Here is an 18701-nt window from a genome sequence, read left to right on the forward strand (position 1 = left end):
TCAGCAGAACCAACTTAATCCTATTGTAAAGCAACCAGCCCATCTCTAGCCCAAATGATCAGTTATAGCGGCAGGAAGCTGTCTTTTATTACTTGCGAGCCCTTGTACGGCTGCCCTGTCTCCTATGCGTGGATGGTTTCCCCTTTGTGTCTTTGGTTGGGTGCCTTTGGAAACACTTCAAACAAACAAACTCCTTTCTCTTCCTACAGACAGTACACAGAATATTAATGGTTATATGCCTGTGATAAGCTCTGCAGTCTCACGTTACATGGCCTGAAAGGGTCATCTGTATCGTCAAGCCCAATTAACCTGTCTTACCCTGAAAAAACAGAGAGCTACTGAGGAGCTATACCTCATCACATAGCTCAAGAATGAGTTCCGGCATAACAGGTAGATCAAAGGGGATTCTGAAGTACCGAAGTCTCTGTACAATAAACAGAATGCACACTTGTATTTAGCATAGTGGTGTCTGTTTTTTTTTGGGGGGGGGGGAGGCTTTCATGACGTAAGTGATTCACGAACAACGATCCATTGCATTGCAAAATATATCCCAGCAGAACATTTTCGCTGCTCTCTTTCATACTTCTGAAAAGAAAAACAAAACAAAACACGTGAGATATTTAATTAGATATATTGTCTTTAAAACCCTAAAATAGGCAGAGTTGTAGCCTAGTCCTGTGAATTGGTGCACTGAACAGAACAACACCTTATTTCTTTATAAAATGAACACACGCAGCTGCCTTATATTGAGCCAGACTGTTGGTTCATCAAGGTCAGTATTGTCTACTCAGACTGGCAGCAGCTCTCCAGGGTCTCAGGCAGAAGTCGTTCATATCACCTACTGCCTGGTCTTTTAAACTGAAAATGCCAAGGATTGAACCTGGGGCTTTCTGCATGCATAGTCAATGCTACCCCATTTCCACATTTATTTATTTTTTGCCATCTAGATCTCGTAGGGTTTTCAAGGCAAGAGACATTCAGAGGTTGTTTGCAATTTCTTGGTGGTCTCCCATCCAAATACCGACCAAGGCTGACCCTGTTTAGCTTCAAAGATATGACCAGATCATGTTAGCCCGTGCAATAAAAATCCTCAATACTAACCAGCCAAAAAAAAAAGGGAATAGAAAAAGCATTGAGGGTCGGAACTAGAGAGTGAATATAACAGCACTTCTTGTTTCCCTATCTCATTCTGATCAAAGCCCAACTCCACCAAAATTCAGGTCAGTCTGCAACGAGTTCATCCCAGCACCATTAACACAGCCAGCCTCCATCTTCCCAAATTGTATCTGTAGGTAGCTCTGGTAACAGGAAGTCCCCTCTGTTTACCCCTATGCCTGTAACTCTGCAGAAGTGGCCAAATTTCAAAGAGCCTTGCGAAGTGAAGTTTCCTAGGTGCTCAGCAGCCATACTCAAACACATTTCCTAGGGTCCTTGGCTCTGCCATTTCAGTGTTCCTGATTGCCAGGGAGAAAGACCACCTATACCATTACCGTTGTCACCAGGTATTCCCACCCCCGGAAGGGAAGGGAATAGCGGTGCAGGGCTCAGAGGCATGCAGGGGTGAGATATTGAAATCATGTCATGCTTCTAAAAATGTAATTGGGAGCACAGGAGAATCAGAATGGGCTTTGTGGGGGGGGGAATTACAAATCAAATGAGCAAATTGTTGTAGGATAAATAGTTCCTGCCTTTCCCGGGCTATCTGAGATACCCTCAGTCACGAATATTAGCCAAGTCCTTTCAGTATTGAATCAATGGTGTTTTTCTCATAATTAGACAAAAAGGAAAGAAATACCCATCCACCACTAGTTCTCTCTGGAATGAGAAAAAGGCGAAACGAGCTCATTTTCACTGATCTTGCTCCCACAATCAAACACAATACTCCTCTCAGTGGGTGCATTAAAACTACAAGCTTGAAAGCATGGACTGGTAAACTGTTTGCAGCAGGCAATCTTGAGATACAAACTAAAATCTTTTCCCCATCTCTACACCACAACTCTCAGCAGCTACCACAAGTTGCTTTGCCAACAAGACGGCTGGCTTACAGGGCCAGATTTAGGTTTGATGAGGCCCTAAGCTATCGAAGGTCACGGAGCCCTTTATATGTCCAGCTGTCCTTTGTCAACAACAAATTGTTGCTGTTTTTTGTGTTGAATATATGCTATGCAACCAGTCCATGCAGAATGTAGGCACCCTATATATAGAAATGAGCAAACCAGTGATATTTTAGGGAGCAGGCTAGCAGGCGGGGCCCATTACTTACATCATAGGAGCCTACACAACACAAAACACTGTTGCTGTATGTAGGTTTTATTTTATTTGTTTTTTATCTTATATTTTGGAAATGTACATCCAGTTTTTTTCCCTTTAAATTTTTTTGGGGCCCCCAAGAGAGTGGGGCCCTAAGCTATAGCTTGTTTAGCTTATACGTAAATCCGGCCTCACTCTTTTCAGATACCCTTTTTGTGCAATGGTCTTTAAACCACCATATAGTGTTACTTTCCACTAAATGAGCTATTTCATCGTGGAGTTGGCTAGGTTATTAACTTATAATGAAGCGGTTTGTGTGTGAAGGGTTTTATTTCCCCCCCTTTCTGTAGGTTTTTGTAAAAAGATTATGTCAGTGTTGTTTGTATATATTCTCATTACCAATAAAAAAGGATGTGTTTAATTCATGTTGTTATGAAAAGGCACTTGAATAATCTAATTATTATTATATGTGTATACTTTTCTCAGTCTTTACCACAGACTACCATAGATTGCCTACAGCTAACCAGCATCTGTTTGCAGGTTCGCTGTCAGATTCCTGGAGATGTGAAATAGACTGAAACCATAATATTTTTTAAAAATGCTCTTTAGAACACTTCCCCAAGTTTACATTCTTTCACATGCAGAACTGCATAATCATAAAACAATTCACTTAAGCTGTCACAGCTTAACTGTCTGCACACATTGTTCTTCCACCAGCCACAAGTAACTCACACTGTACCTACTATTTGTAAAGGAAAAAAAATGGTGACCCAAAAGGTTTGGAGGTTTCACCATTTCTGTTAAATGTACACATATATACCGTAGACAAACTTGTATAAAGATACAAGCCAGATTTCTACCAGTACAGTCAAAAACAGATGCTTCTTAGGGCCACTGTTGACTCAATATGATCACATATTTTGATAGAATATTGTTATGACCTTTAGCCAAATGGCTCATTATATCAAGCCCTCTCAAAGTAGTTTGTAGATAAGGATGTGTGCATTCTTAATCATTTGTATGAACATTCAAAGATAGGCCAGAACATTTTGGGGCTTACTTGAAGCAGAAAATGTAACCCCTTCCCCTTAACAATAGATTAGACATAACACCAGTATATACTGCAGTGTCTGAACCAAACTGCTACTGTGGTTAGGTTCCTTCTGCTGCGAGCAGAGGGGAAACTGATAGCATTTGCCATATCCCCTTCCAGTCTGCAGCGCTACCTACCTGTGCATCAGTGCACACAAGTCTTTTCTGCCTGCGGGGTCTCAAAGAATTCCGCAGGACCTGCAAGATGGAGCTGTTTCACCAGGCATATGGTTGAGGCCAGCTATGGTTTTTCTCTGTAAATACTGGCCTCCCTACCCTTCCACTGCTGATATCCCCCTTGCGCTTATACCATCTTTGGAGCTTATTTATCTGCTCTCCTGGCTGCGGCCGGATGTAACGTCCTGGTGGTGCCATCGGACGTTTTTTTAGACATTTTTCATCCTTTAGTTAATAGATTTTATAGGGCTGGTTTTTTAAAATCTGTTTATTTTAGATGTTTTTATCTGGTTTTATTGCATTCTACATTTTTGTGAGCCGTCCTGAGCCCAGCCTTTGGCCAGGGAGGGTGGGGTAGAAGTGTAATGAAATAAGTAAGTAAATAAATAAATAAACAAATAATGAAATGTTTGCTCCTGTACCTAGCAGGCACGACCTCAGAAAGAACAGCAAGGAAACTGGAGATAGTGCTACTGGGATAAGCAAGCTTGAAATTATGACATCAGAGTTAAGGGAGGCCAGCCATGGGCTGGGGATTCCAACCATTGGGGGACGTGGGAGGTGTGGTGCTGGGAGCAGATAATATAAAGGAAGGTATTGCAGCTATGGATATGCTCGGACATCTTCCAATTTGCATCCCATCCCGAGAGACAATGGTAGGGGGTCCAGGAATTACCTATCTCCAACTCTGCTGCTGTGCAACACCAACTCCATTAAGAATAAGACTGCCACCCTGCACGATTATTTTGTCATGCAGGGTGTGGACCTGGCTTGTGCGATAGAAACCTGGGTGTGAGAAGTCGAGGTTGTCACCATGAAGGAACGGACTCCTCCAGGTTACTTGGTTCTCCTCCAGTCTCAGACGATAGGCTGGAGGGGAGGGGTGGCTTTGGGCATCCGGGAGGCTTTCTCTTTTAGGATCCTCCCTGATCCACAGATACCTGGCATTGAGTGTGTTGGTCTCATGTGGTAAGTTGAGAAGAACTTGGCTATCTGGATGGTGTACCGGCCACCTAATGCACTGGCGGATACCCTGTTGAGCTTGCTAGAGGCAGCAGCAGGCTAGGTCTTGGAGTTTCCCAGGCTTATAGGCTTGGGGGACTTCAACATTCATGTTGATGCTACTCCTTTTTCGCATGTGTTGGACCTGGTGTCATCCATAGTGGCACTGGGGTTCTCTCAATTTGTTTCAGGTCCCACACATCAAACAGGCCACATGCTGGATTTAATCTTTGAGGTTGTGATAGGTTTGGATCTGATGGCCAGTGAGGATGTTCCATGGTCATATCACTTTGTCCTGAAGGCTTGGATAGGCTTTCCACCTTCACCCTGTTTGGGCGGCGAGCTGATTTATGCTCGCCCATGGAGACTCATGGATCCACTTGGATTGCAGAGTGCTCTTGTGGGATCCTGTTCCCCCAGCAATTCCCTTGATGTGATAGTGGAGGACTGGCATGATCAGCTCTCCATGGCCATTGATGAAATTGCACCCCGACGCCCTCTTTGCTCCTGCCAAAACCAGGCTCCTTGATATACTGAGGGGCTCTGTAGTATGAAGCAGGAGCGTAGATGGCTAGAGCTTGCAATGAATCTGCAAGAACATCTTATAGGATGTTTACGTAAGCCTATGAGATGGCATTGAAGGCTGCTAAGAAGGGATATTATGCCGCCTCAATTGCGTCAATAGCTGTCACCCGGCACAATTGTTTGGGGTAATTCAGTCCCTTACATCTTTAGGCGAACAACCAAACATAATTAATTCAACCCATAACCATGAAACATTGGGGAGCTTCTTTGTGTATAAAGTCTTGTCGCTCTGCCATGACCTTCCTGCCAACTTTGATACAGTAAGGGAACTAGAGGCCCCTTGCCCATCTTCTGGTCCATTTTTAGACCACTTCAGGCGGCTTTCAGTGTCTGATGCGGACAGAATCCTGTTGGCTGTGAGGCCTACCACTTGCCTCTTGGACCCATGCCCTTCCTGGCTGATTAAAGCTAGTTGGGAGGCAGTACAGGCTCTCCGGGGGAGATGTAGGTCAAGTCTTTATTTGGTACATAACCAGCAAAGTTGCAAAAAGTCTAATACACAGGTATACCTGGGGGAGATCATCAACCTATCCCTGAGATTCGGGGCACAGTCCATCAATGACTGCTTTCCATCCTACATGATCAGGGATAAAGGGTGGTGCTCAGGGACGAGGTTTCACAGCAGCACCCATTGGAGTGCTGGGTGCCACAAGGCACGATCTTCTCCCCAATATTATTTAACATCTATATTCACCCCCCTGCCCAGATTGTTCAGAATTTCAGGCTGGGTTGTCATCAATATGCTGATGACACCAAGCTTTACCTGTTAATAGATGGCCATCTGGATTCCGCACTGGACTGGGTGTTTGAGAAAGAGCCGCTTAAAGCTGAATCCAGAAAAGATGGAGGTTCTGTGGCTCAGTCGGGGTGGTTTGTGAATGGGGTGCTGGCTCTTGGTTCTTGGCAGTGTAAAATTAACCTGCACCTGCTGTCAAGAGCCTGAGTGTGATCATTGCCTCCTTATCTATGGAGGCTCAGGTAACAGCCATGGTCAAGGCGGCATTTTTCCGTCTCCACTGGGACCAGCAGCTGGTGCCTTACCTCTCCTGCCTAGATCTAGCTATGGTTATCCATGCAACAGTCACCTCTAGGCTGGATTACTGTAACCCGCTCTGTGTAGGGCTGCCCTTGAGACTAACCTGAAGGCTCCAGCTGTTACATAATGTGGCTCCTTACAAGGGCCTCACTCCGAGACCATACAGCCAGTGCTCCGACAACTGCACTGGCTCCTGCTGGAATAGTGGATCAGGTTTGAGGTGCTGTTTTTGACCTTTAAAGCCTTACATGGTCTGAGACCTCTTGCCAAGAGGCAAGTGGTAGGCCTTGGGAACCAAGTAAGAGACCGGCATTTCACATTATATGGAGAACATAAATGAAAATAATATTCTAACAAAATAATGAAAGATCCAGACACAGTAGTTGTGACCTAATCTGAAATGGTGATAAAGTAGTAAATCACTAAGGATAATGTTATTAGTTATATATTAGAAGAGAAAAGTAGGGATCAAAGTTGCATGTATCTTCTGTTCTCCAGTGGGGATGGGATTGTGGATGTATTCAATACATTTGCATAAGTTTTCAAGGTATACTTTTGTCCTTGTCATGGCATTCTAGTATGGTCCAGCAACTGTTTGGCTATTACTCTGCCATTGTATAAGATTGACAGCTGATGTAAAGTGAGCCTGTCTAAAGGTCAGTGCCTAGTCCCCACAGCCTGTGTTGTGCCTATCAGCATCATCTCATGAAACAACAGGCAGTTCCTGGACTCCTTCATCTTTTCTTCTTCTTATTTTTTTTACATCTGCAAAGCTTTCTCCCAACTCCCTGTCCTTTTTCTCCATCCTCTTCCTGGCACACATCTTTCAACACCCTTCTCTCTCTTTTTTCTTTTGCTTCTCTTGTTGTCATTGCAAAGATGTCTTTCATTGAAATGTCCCCCTTCTCCAAGCTCTCCCTGTCTTCAATGAAATCTACCACTGAATTTCTGAATAGAATTTCAGAATAGAAAGGATAATTTTGAATGTCTGAATGAGACATCCTGAAGAAAAAATATCCTTGAGGATAATCCACAGCGATAGGATTTCAACTACACTGGGACAAGTAAATTCCAGATCTTGTCGCTAACTGATGCATGTTCTCAATGTCCCTTCCACATTAGGTGAACTTCCTGAACAGTCTATTTATGACCAGTTTCCTTGAAACTGGGAAGTGTTTAGTGTAACAAAGACTTCCATATTGGCCTGCCAAGTTAGTTATTAAAATAGACTATTGCTTTTCTGGTTTGAACACTCATGACCTTTCAGATATTTGTCTTACTGCTCCAAATTATTTTTCACTGTAGATGAAAACGTAGAAGTTTTTCTCTGGCTGGAGATGGATGGTAGGGTTTCCCTCCCCTTAGACTCAAAGGTGGTATGAAAAGGGAGCATAGCCTATGGTGTACATAGTCATCCGATTATGGTCCTTGACTGTTCACAAGCTAGCTAACATGTTTGATCAGCAATGAAAGTGAGATAGAAGGAAATGAATCTGGGGACGGGGACACCCCATGAAATAATGGTTTTAGCATGCTACCTTCAACCCTCATAAAAGTATTTGGCTCTCTGCACACTAAAGGATCTTATTTATTTATTGGATGAGTTGTTAGTTCATTTCTTTGCCACCTCTCAGCCACCAGGCTTTTGAGGCAACTTCCAATAAAAATAAGACTTTAATAAGACTTTACAATAAGACTTTAAAACTGGTCAATGAAACAGGATATAACATCAGTCTGCTAAAATCCCCTACAAGACAGAAAAACAGCTAAACTAAAGATAAATGTGCTCTAGTAGTGTCTAATATTTGCACAGCTCCTAACCAAAAGGCCTAAACCACATGGCAGAAATGTGTATGTACACACTCTGTGTGTATTTCCTTGGTTCCAACCCTAACAAACAACTTGTGCTCTGAGAACTGAGAGCAGGAGCCAGTTGTTTATTAGATATTTGCATACTTCCTATTAAGGCTGGGGAGTCATATGTCTGACCCCAGGTTTTCGAACAGTTGACTGCATTCAGCACTATTTTGTACACATAGTCTCATCAATGCAGAGTTCACAGAACTCATGTGAAAATCTACTTCCGTGTGGATAGCCCTTGCTACACGGAGCAAATAAATCATAACATTACATGCAATTAGGCTTGCCAACAAGCCTGGAGAAAAATGTCTTGTCCCTTTTTTCCTAAAAAACTGAAATAAGCCAAATGCCCATGCCGGTAAATGGGTATTTGGCTTTATTTCTGGGTTTCCCCCCAAAAATTGGGTCAATTATACTCTATGGAATTTATTTTCAAGGCTTCGGGGGTGGGGGGGGCATTTTTTGAGGTTGAGTCACCAGATTTGCAGCATAGTTTGGGGAAAACTGGTGCTTTTAATTAATTAATGTCTTGCATTTATAGCCCACCCTTATTCCTAGCAAGCTGGACTCAGAGCTGGTCACAACATTAAAACTGGAGGGGTATATCCCTCCGGACAGGACTGGGTGAGCCCCGTCTTTTAAATGACTCTTCTGCTATGCAGACTAGTCTTCTGTTGGGTGATGTACCTGGAAAGTTGGTCAGATCAATTTGGTTCCGATTACACAACCCCTACCTCAAAAGGGCCCCAACTATGGGGTCCTAACAAAACCAGTCAAAGACAGAAAAATGGGAGAAGGCACAGAGCTGTTCATCTGAGCAAAGTGAATAGCCGAAACCTGAAAAAGCTGAATTTCTATTCGGCTTTTCAGGAATCACCCATCTGGCTTTGGGCAAATTCCCAGGTTTCAGTATTCAGCAGAAAATAAACCCGAATATTGCCATAATGGCTAATTTTGGGTTTATTTTTGGTTCGGGTATGCACAGCCTTACATGGTGGTCAATAATATCACCAGGTAAATAAGTCTCTATTAAAAAGAGTTTTTTCATCCAGGCAACTGGCAACACTAAATGCACATGAAGTGGCTCTATATAGTATACGCTTCCTTTTTTAAAAACATGCACAAATGAATGAAATAATCTTATCAACTTGGTTTGGAATTTCTCTGGAACTAAATGGCAACTACTGTACAAACAACTGTGAGGAAAAGGACTGATGAAAATATAATGAAATCACTGAATAAAAGAAAGTATGGAAAACTCAGTTATGTAAACTTCATTTAGCCAGGAGTTTTTATTAACAGACACTTTTCTCTGGCCTCTCCATTTCAGATGTGAATGTGTATCAATGATAGAGCATTTTCCATTATGGCACATACCTCCCCCGACCTCCCCAGCAGTCAGCCCGATGCTTCATAGTTGGAATTCAGACATTTGAATTACCTTCTACTCTGGGTTGTCTCCTACTCCAAATTTTGTCTGTACTAGTTTTTTGTTCTGGGTGATGGCTGTTTTGTTGCTGCTTTTTCATGTACTCTTAGAGCACAATCCTGAAGGGGGGGTAGATACATGGCGGCTGGGAGCGGCGGATTTGTAGTGCCTTCTCAGAGGCTTCCCGGCCACTGCGTACACAAAAAACCCTTAAAATTACAGGAAAAGGGGTAAAAGGCCCCATTGAAGAAAGTGAGGTTGTGCCACCAAAAAAGGTGGTGCAGCTCTGCCACCACTGAAGGGGGTATTCCCAGGGCAAAAGGGCTGTGGAAGCTGCCTAAAAGCAGCTCCACCCCCAGGAATGCCCTGGGAACACCCCCCCCCCCATGATGGTACAAGCTTTCCCTTCTAGGAAAGCCCTGCTGGCATGGCTGTGTTGATGGCGGGGCCCAGCAGTGCCCAGATGCCGGCATGTTTGCCCCCACGCTGGTATAGGTGCAACCTTATCCCGCGATAAAGTGGCACCTACGTCGACGTGGGGTCACACCGGCTCCAAAGGAGTTCCCCCCTTCAGGAATGGGCTGTTGATTTCATTGTCTTGGCTTTATTGTGATTTGTTTCACAAACTTTTTTATAAGCCACTTTGAACTTTTTTGGGAGAAATGGAGTATAAATATCATTAATAACCATTAATTAAGACATCTGTTTTATGGGTATATACACTGGATTGGGTATACTGCCTTGAGTTTTATTGGCAGTAAAACTTGCATGCCTTATAAATCTGGAGTTAAGTTTTGGTGTAATCCATAACAAAAAGTCTCGTGAAATTTTTCTTAGAGGAGAATTAAAGTAACAACAACAGTGAACCCTTGGTCACCTATGTAATATTTGAATTATTTCTCCCAGCAGAGGCTCTTGGCACCATAAGCAATGGATTAAATATAAACATTTTAAGCTTCCCACAACTCCATTAAGCACTCAATATCTTCCTGAACAATGGGATTGATGGATAAGTTATAGCTCAGTGGCAAGTGTTAGTTCTCATTTGTATCTGTAGACACGAACAGAGATAGTCAGGAAGACCTGGACAATACTTCTTACAGGACATTTTAATCTCATAGGAAATGTCACTTGGTTCTCCTTGGTGTTAAATTGCCAGTGGCCTATGGATGATTGTTTAGACTGGTCTGGGCTCTTAGGCATAAGGGAGCAGTCTCCTGATCAAGCTGTCCACTGAGGTGATGGCCACCTGGACCTGCAGCAAACATGCGGCAATTTTTTTTCTGTTACTCAGTTGGTTGTATCTTCACACCAAACATATTCTTTCTGATTCTGATGGTGCTGAATTCAGGCTATTACATGGATCCAGAAATTACACTGCACTGTATCATATTAAGGTTCTTTGGTGTACCACATGCCCCAAGGAAGTGAAGCAGAAAGAATGCTGTGACATTTCTCAACAGGAAGCATTTATCTTTGCCTCATCAGTACTTAATTGACTTGCAAACCACTCAGGACACTATCAGTGCTAAGTGAGCAGCTCTTTAGCAGGCAGCTATGTTTGACATGAAGTGTTTCGAAGGTACATTTACTCTTGCACACTGGAAGTGGTGTGGAAACAACTCTTTTTAAATACATACATCATCCTAGCTACGCTTATCCTAAGAGTTTGAAGGGTCCCAATGAGTAAGAATTCATGCTTGAAACTCTTATTATTATGTAGAAGCAACACAGAATTAAATCTACATTCATATATATCTAATTTTAGGCTCTCGTTATTTAAGAAGGCATAACTATGGTACAACACGGAGAAGACTGTTCAGAGTGAGGCACATTCCTTCACTATGAAATTTATGTAGCCAACTGGGTGTTTAAACAATGCCAAGGTAAGTTTCATCAGGTAGCTTTCCACATACAATTTCATTTAAAGTATTCATTGGTCAATTCTGACTTTTTTTGCTGTTGAATTGTTTTCTTGTTGTTGTTTTGTGCATTTCCCCACCCGCAAGCCCCCAAACTCTTTCAAGAATAAAGCAAGTGTGGTTTCTATGGACACAAATGGCTCTATAACACTACCAGCTCTTTTGTCTGTCTCTATATCTGTCTCCATGCAGGTATTGCTTGGACATTTCCCCCACGCTATATTATATCTGTGTGTCCAGGTGTGGCAGGCCTGCCCCTGCACTCACTTGCTCCAGAAGATATTCCAGCAAGTGACACTTTGCCCAGGCACCAGGGTTGCCAGATACCTTAAAAAAATACTGGACATGCCAAACTCAAGTACGAGGCAGCAGAGACTGCTGCTTCGCGCTTGGGGTAGGCCAGCACAAACAGTGCAAAGCATGCTGTTTGCACTGGGAGGAGTACCCTCACCCACAAATGCAAAGCACTCCCCCCCCTTCTATTGCATTCAGGGGATCAAGTCCTACTGCCACAATGGCAAATAGGGATTTTCATGTTTGCACCTGGCAACAGGCCAGAGAAGGAGGTCAGCAGCGGCTGGGGGTTAATGAGACCTGTCCAGGTAGGAAGAGTGGCCTCTTGAAACCTCAGTGGAAAGCAGGACAGGGCATGAGAGGGGACAGCCTAGCCCAGGAGGCCAGTGGCCCAGATGCCTGTCAATCACCACAAGCCCGTCCCTGAATAGAGATCATTGGACTGGTTCGGGATCAGCCTATCCCCAGACATGCCTTTATTAGACCAGCTCTGGGAAGGCCAAGGAGGAAGAACCAGACCTGTCCCATGTCAGTCAGGGAAAGGTTGCTGGCCTAGGGTTGCCAGGTTCCTCTTTGCCATTGGTGGGAGGTTTTTGGGGCAGAGCCTGAGGAGGGCGGGTTTTGGGGAGGAGAGGGACTTCAGTGCCATAGAGTCCAATTGCCAAAGCGGCCATTTTCTCCAGGGGAGCTGATCTCTATTGGCTGGAGATCAGTTGTAATAGCTGGAGATCTCCAGCTAGTACCTGGAGGTTGGCAACCCTATGCTGGCCAGAGAGAGAGAGAGGGCCCAAGGATGTACCCAACCCTCCTCCTCTCTGAATTCTGAAATCCTTACTGAGGCACGGCTGACAGAAAAGAGGACCTGGAGGGCACAATGCCCCTTGATCACAGGCAAGGAAGAGCTAGGCACTGTGACACCAGCTGAAGTACATAATTTCTGAGAAAAACATTTGGCAGTCACTAATGTTTTGCATAGTGCAGGCACCTAGAGTCTTTCAAGAACCTAAAAGTCCACTCTTAAACATGATTCTTATACTGGGACATGGGTAAACCATCCTGTGAGAATCTGTTAATGTGTACAATTTGCTTTCTTACCATCAATATACTTAATTAAAAAAAAAAAAAACCAGAGCACTTTTGGCAGAGTACACTGACACATTACATTTCACAGGTATCCAGACTAGGAATGACCTATGGGAATGATTCCATGACTGTAAAACCATAACATCTGAAACAGCTGCAAGTATAGCCTATGTTTCCAGCATGCTCAGTGGTGGCAGTGACAAATCAAAGACAGCTCCTGTGTGAGTACTTGAGAAAATTGCAAAAAACACCATTCATCTGACATGATTCCTGCAAATAAAAGAGGAAAATACATGCAAAATAAGATGTACTTGTACACATGTGATAGCATGACGTAGCTTTATAAAGAGACAGTAATTAAATACAATATCCTGGCCTGGGTGGCCCAGGCTAGCCTGATCTCGTCAGATTTCAGAAGCTAAGCAGGGATAGCCCTGGTTAGTACTTGGATGAGAGACCTCCAAGGAAGTCCAAGGTTGCAATGCAGAGGCAGGCAATGGCAAAGCACCTCTGGAAAGACTCTTGCCTTGAAAACCCTACGGGGCCACCATAAGTCAGCAGTGCCCTTGACAGCACTTTCCACCACCAACAAATAATGCAATACTCCCCAAAAAATTCTAGACAGAAATTACTTGTCTGTACGCTTTGCTAGTGAGAGAAAATTAAAATAAGATTATGTTTTCAGACATCTGCTGCAGGGAAGTCTTTGACCTTCCTCCTCCTTGCAAAGGCAGTCCAGGATTTATGAGTTTGGTTGCTTCCACGTGGGGGCAGGAAAAATAACCCCCACCGTGGAAGCAGGAGCATGCATGCTGGAGGTGGGACTGTCATCCGCACACCACGTCACCATGACACTTAACATCTGTCACTGCCCCACCCCCTTTGTCACTGGGGCAAAAATGTCCACGTGACAAGACTCTTGCTGCCCCACCTAGCCTGGCAATCTTCTTTTCCCCCTTAACAGCTGATCTATGGGTCATAGCTTAGCCACAGCTCAGCTGTTTAAGGAAAGGCTCTTAAAGGGCTGGAAGAGGAAGAGAAAAGCAAACCTGAGCTCTGCCCCTCCCCCTGGGTTGGCTGCAGGTTGATCATCCACATGAGCGCTCACCTGCCTGCAGCCACCCTGCTGTTTCCCCTTTGAGTCATAGTTATTTTCTACAGCTCAGAAGGGACATACATGGGAGCCACACACATTGTGCTCAGAACGAGAACATCATGTAGAAACAACAAAAATCCCTGCTGCAGTAGGGAGGGACGGTAGAGCAAAAGCTCTGTGCGGAACCCACCTTCATGAGTTGTGTTCATGTTGTCTTTCATTCTATAAGGTTGCAAAACTGCCATCATTAAAATTACCATCAAGGTTTCTTAACCTGTTTGAATATTTTAATGAGTGCTTCTAAAGTGAACATGCCTGCCTGACTAGTAAATGTTTAAAAAATAGAAAGTTGCCTGCCTACCCATCAGCACTTGGAAATGCCTAATTAAAATCATCCTTAATTAAAATCTCAGCCAGGTCAGTTGAGATAGATTATAGGAATAATGAAAGCAGAAAATGCCCCAAGCATATTCTACTCATATGTCAGTGTACTAATATACATTCATTAACATTCCTCTTAAATGGAATTTGGACCACTTCCCATAATGTAGTCTACAGACAAGGAAGCTTTCTCATGGGTTACTTCCATGTGTAAAAATGGCTTCCCAAAGTAATTAAAGCACATAAATACCATGCAAAAAGATTGCTGCAGTCTCTGAGCAGCTACAGGAATTTCTGGATGATACGTTGGCATTGGACTCATTTCAGTCAGGTTTCTGCTCTGGCCATGGGACGGAGACAGCTCTGGTTGCCCTCACAGATGATATCTGTCAACAGCTGGATCGAGTCGGGGCTGCTGGTATTTTTAGATTTGTCAGCAGCCTTCGCCATGGTCGATCATGATCTTCTTGACCACAACCTTGCCAATGTTGGGATTCGGGGCACAGCCCGTCAATGGTTGTACTCCTTCCTGCAGGGTCGGGGGGAAAGGGCGGAGCTTGGAGAGGAGGTCTCACAGCAGCACCCCTTTGGTGTGCAGGGTGCTGCAGGGTGCGATCCTCTGCCCCATGTTGTTTAACATCTATATGCGCCCCCTTGCCCACCTTGTCCTGAGTTTCGGGCTGTTATGTGATCAATATGCTGATGACAGCCAGCTTTATCTGTTGATGGACGGCCATCCAGATTCCACCCCAGACACACTGACCAGGTGCTTGGACGCTGTGACTGAGTGGTTGAGGAAAAGCCGTCTGAAGCTAAATCCAGCAAAGATGGAGCTACTGTGGCTCAGTCGGGGTGACTTGGTGGTGGGGTGCCAGCTCCCATCTGCATGTCTGCACCTGCCATCAAGAGGCTGGGTGTGATCCTTGATGCCTCCTTGGCTATGGAAGCTCAGGTCGCAGCCGTAGTCAAGATGGCATTTTTCCATCTCCGCTGGGCCCAGTAACTGGTGCCTTACTTCTCCTGCCTGGATCTAGCCACTGTTATCCATGTGGCGGTCACCTCTAGGCTGGATTACTGTAACTCGCTCTACGTAGGGCTACCCTTGAGACTGATCCAGAGGCTCCAGGTAGTACAGAATGCGGCGGCGAGGTTCCTTAGGGGGACCTCGCCCCGAGAACTTATACAGCCAGTGCTCTATCAGCTGCACTGGCTCCAGCTGGAATACTGGATCTGGTTAAAGATGCTGGTTTTGACCTTTAAAGCCTTACGTGGTCTGGAACCCTTGTATCTTTGGGACCACCTCTCCTGGTACACCTCCTGAAGGCCACTAAGATCTCTGGATAATAATTTATTGGTGGTCCCCGGCCTTAAGAGTATGCAGCTGTCCTCGATGAGAGCCAGGGCTTTTTCAGCCCTGGCTCCAGCCTGGTGGAATGGTCTGCCTAGTAACATCAGGGCCCTGCGGGACCTTAAAGAGTTCCACAGGGCCTCTAAGACAGAGCTGTTCCACCAGGCCTATAACTGAGGACAGCCGCAGGTGTTATCAGTGCTGGCCTCCCTCCCGTCCCCCCTCTTTTTCTGGTATTTTGTGCAATTATGTTGGAGGGGGTGGCCTGTCTGCCTGTTTGACACAGCAGGTGCTGCCAGAACTGTGTGCCATCTTTGGTTTTAATGTTTGGAAATTTAGTTATATTTTATTGTTTATTTAGTTATATTTTATTGTTGTTACCCACCCTGAGCCTGGCCTTGGCCAGGATGGGCAGGCTAGAAATTTAAAAAATAAATAAATAAATTCTTTGAAACCTCCATGCTAAAAAGTAATATACCTCTGATTACTAAATGCTTGAACCAAGCAACAGGGAGAGGATCTGCAGTCACAATGGGGGAGAGGCTGTAGCTCAGTGGTAGAGCATCTGCTTGCAATGCAGAAAGTCCCAGGTTCAATCCCTGTCATCTCCAGTTAAAGGGACTAGGCAAGTAGGTGATGTGAAACACCTGTACCTGAGACCCTGAAGAGCCGCTGCCGGCCTGAGTAGACAATATTGACTTTGATCGACGAAGGGTCTGATTCAGTAAAAGGTAGCTTCATGTGCTTGTGAAGTCCTCAGGGGCATTCTGCTGGCGGCTGCAGCTGGAAGCAGTGGGGTAGACCAGCAAGATTTCTGGTTCAGTCCAGCAGTGGAGCTCTTGTGTTCCTAATAAGAGATAATTGGGGGGGGGCATTTTATACACCTCATATAGTATGTTACAAGTATTTAACAACTCCAATATGATACTTGACTATGACATTATGATTCAACATATTTTAATTCAAAAATTTAAAATGGATTGGATAATAACTATATAGACATCTGCTCTTGTAAAGAGCACAGAAATAAATGTGAAATAAATCTTGCAGTTAATTGACCTGATGAGACAGGGTCAAGTTAAACTTGCAGTTAATTGACCTGATGAGACAGGGTCAAGTTAAACCTGTGATGGGACCATCTTGCTTTTAAAAAATATATTAAATGACAGCTACAGGGAGGCTCGATTTGGAACAAGACAAAGGGACAGCCTTGGGAGTTAACATTTTCTCCAAGTCATTTCCTGAAAGAAACAACTTCCTTTTCCAAAGTGCTATTAGTGTACTGGATTGGTGCCTGTAACCCCCCCCCCCCCGCCAAGGCTGCTAGCAGCTACATGAAAGGGAAAAAGCAGTGGAGAAGACATACTTGATTTATAACTCTGGTTTCACTTGTAGTAGAGTATGTCACTAGACATAGCCCTCCAGCAGGCTATCCTAAACAGAGTTGCATTCTTCTAAGTCCATTAAAGTCAATGGGTTTAGTAAAGTACAATTCTGCTGAGGATGGCACTGTTAATGTCTCCTCTCCATTTGTATTTTGTTGGTTATATACATTCTTCCATCCCCAACCATCTCACTCAAGAAGAATGCAAACCAAAAAAAAAAAAAAAGATTCAAAAAATGAGTCAAAGCTTCACATCTGTGCCATTCAAGTGGGTTTGAAAATAGGCCAAACCGTTAGACCCTTGTTTTGTTTCGGTCCCTGACAAACAGCTTATGCTGCTTTTTGACTAATGTGAAGGATCGCAATGAGCTGACACTTGCCTGTCTTTTCATAAGAGAAGCTGTGGCAGATCACTGTGCATCGCCTGGCTTGCAAAAATAAGGTTTGCCTCAAAGAAAAAGAGGCCGTATTGTCCCCCATGTTCATCTGAGAAACCTCATGTTTTCACTTCTGTCTGGAATAAGCAACAAAGTACAGCATCATGTTCTTCTGAGGGCTATTGAGTTAATATGCTTAGAAATGCTAAGGTAGAATCAGCAGTGTGATTTGTACCAAATTAGGATTTGTTGAGCAAGTTTTAATATTGGGGGGCGGGGGGGACGACCAGATTTTAAAGAGTAGTCTATAGTTGTTCTAAAATAGAACGGTGTGTTATTTTTCCGTAGCCATTTCATTTTCTTTTGTAAATGCCTTTGTGTGGCAAGTCAAAAACACCCTTTGCCGGTGGCAGGCCATATGCAGGCCATAACTGAGGGCAACTCTGCATGGCCGGAGACCTCCAGAAGGCATCGGTCAGAAACAAAAGACATTGTCCAAAAGGGCATGGTTCAAAATCTGGACTTTTTTCGAACCAAGGATTTCCTATGTTCCAGCCGCCCAACTGGTGCACTTTCCACCCCCCATGTTTCCACATGGCATCACCCTCTATTTGCGCAGAGACCATTAACAGCCTGTTCCTTCCACACACACAAAAATCTGCTTGTTGTTTTTTGTTTTTTTCTTTCCCGATGTTTCTTGCATCAGAAGAAGAATAGCTGAATGGCAGGACTTTGGTGAAGAGCTAGCCAATTACTCTTTTAATTTGTTATGTAGTTAGCATAACAGAAGAGACTCACCTACCTTTTAAACAGGGGGCGGTCCAGAGGTGCCTCTGTAAATACATGGAGGTTATTTATTTTTTTTAAAAAAGTATTGTGTTATTCCTATGCAACATTAGGCAACCTTGTGAAGTTTTGTTTTTTTTTAAAGAAGAGAACTCCTCACACCTAAGCCTACTTTTTGTACAGTGGGAGTGAAGGGGATTGTTCCTCAAAATAAAGGGGGGGGGAGACAATCCTGAGGGTCAAATAAGAACACAGAGTCAAGAATGGAGAGAAAGCAGATTACCCTCTGCCATCTAGAATCTCAGTTGCAATGTCTTTTTTACTCACCATCGCATTTGCAACCTGACCACCACAGAAAACCACCCTGGGATGGAAGCAGCCCAAGTTATTCAAGCCCAAGCTGCAGTACCTGTCCAAAGAAAGTAGGGTGCAGACAAGACATAGAAATAAGCAAAGGAATCAAACAGGCTAGAGCAGGGATCCTCAGCATGGTACCCATGGGTACCATGGCACCCACCAGCACCTTACCTGGTGCCCATGAAATGTTTCTAGAAAGTGGGTGGAGCCCTTGCCCAGCATATCTTCTGATAGGCCATTGC

At 44.2% G+C, this 18701-nt stretch overlaps 1 non-coding gene across 1 annotated transcript; it reads left to right on the forward strand.

Annotated features, from left to right (window-relative positions):
- Positions 1-16091: 16091 nt before the first annotated feature.
- On the forward strand, positions 16092-16166 carry TRNAC-GCA (transfer RNA cysteine (anticodon GCA)). The gene has a single exon. It is a non-coding gene; the product is annotated as a tRNA-Cys (tRNA).
- The last annotated feature ends 2535 nt before the right edge of the window (positions 16167-18701 follow it).

Source organism: Euleptes europaea, chromosome 10 (assembly GCF_029931775.1).
Source record: "Euleptes europaea isolate rEulEur1 chromosome 10, rEulEur1.hap1, whole genome shotgun sequence".
In the NCBI taxonomy this organism is placed as follows: domain Eukaryota; kingdom Metazoa; phylum Chordata; class Lepidosauria; order Squamata; family Sphaerodactylidae; genus Euleptes; species Euleptes europaea.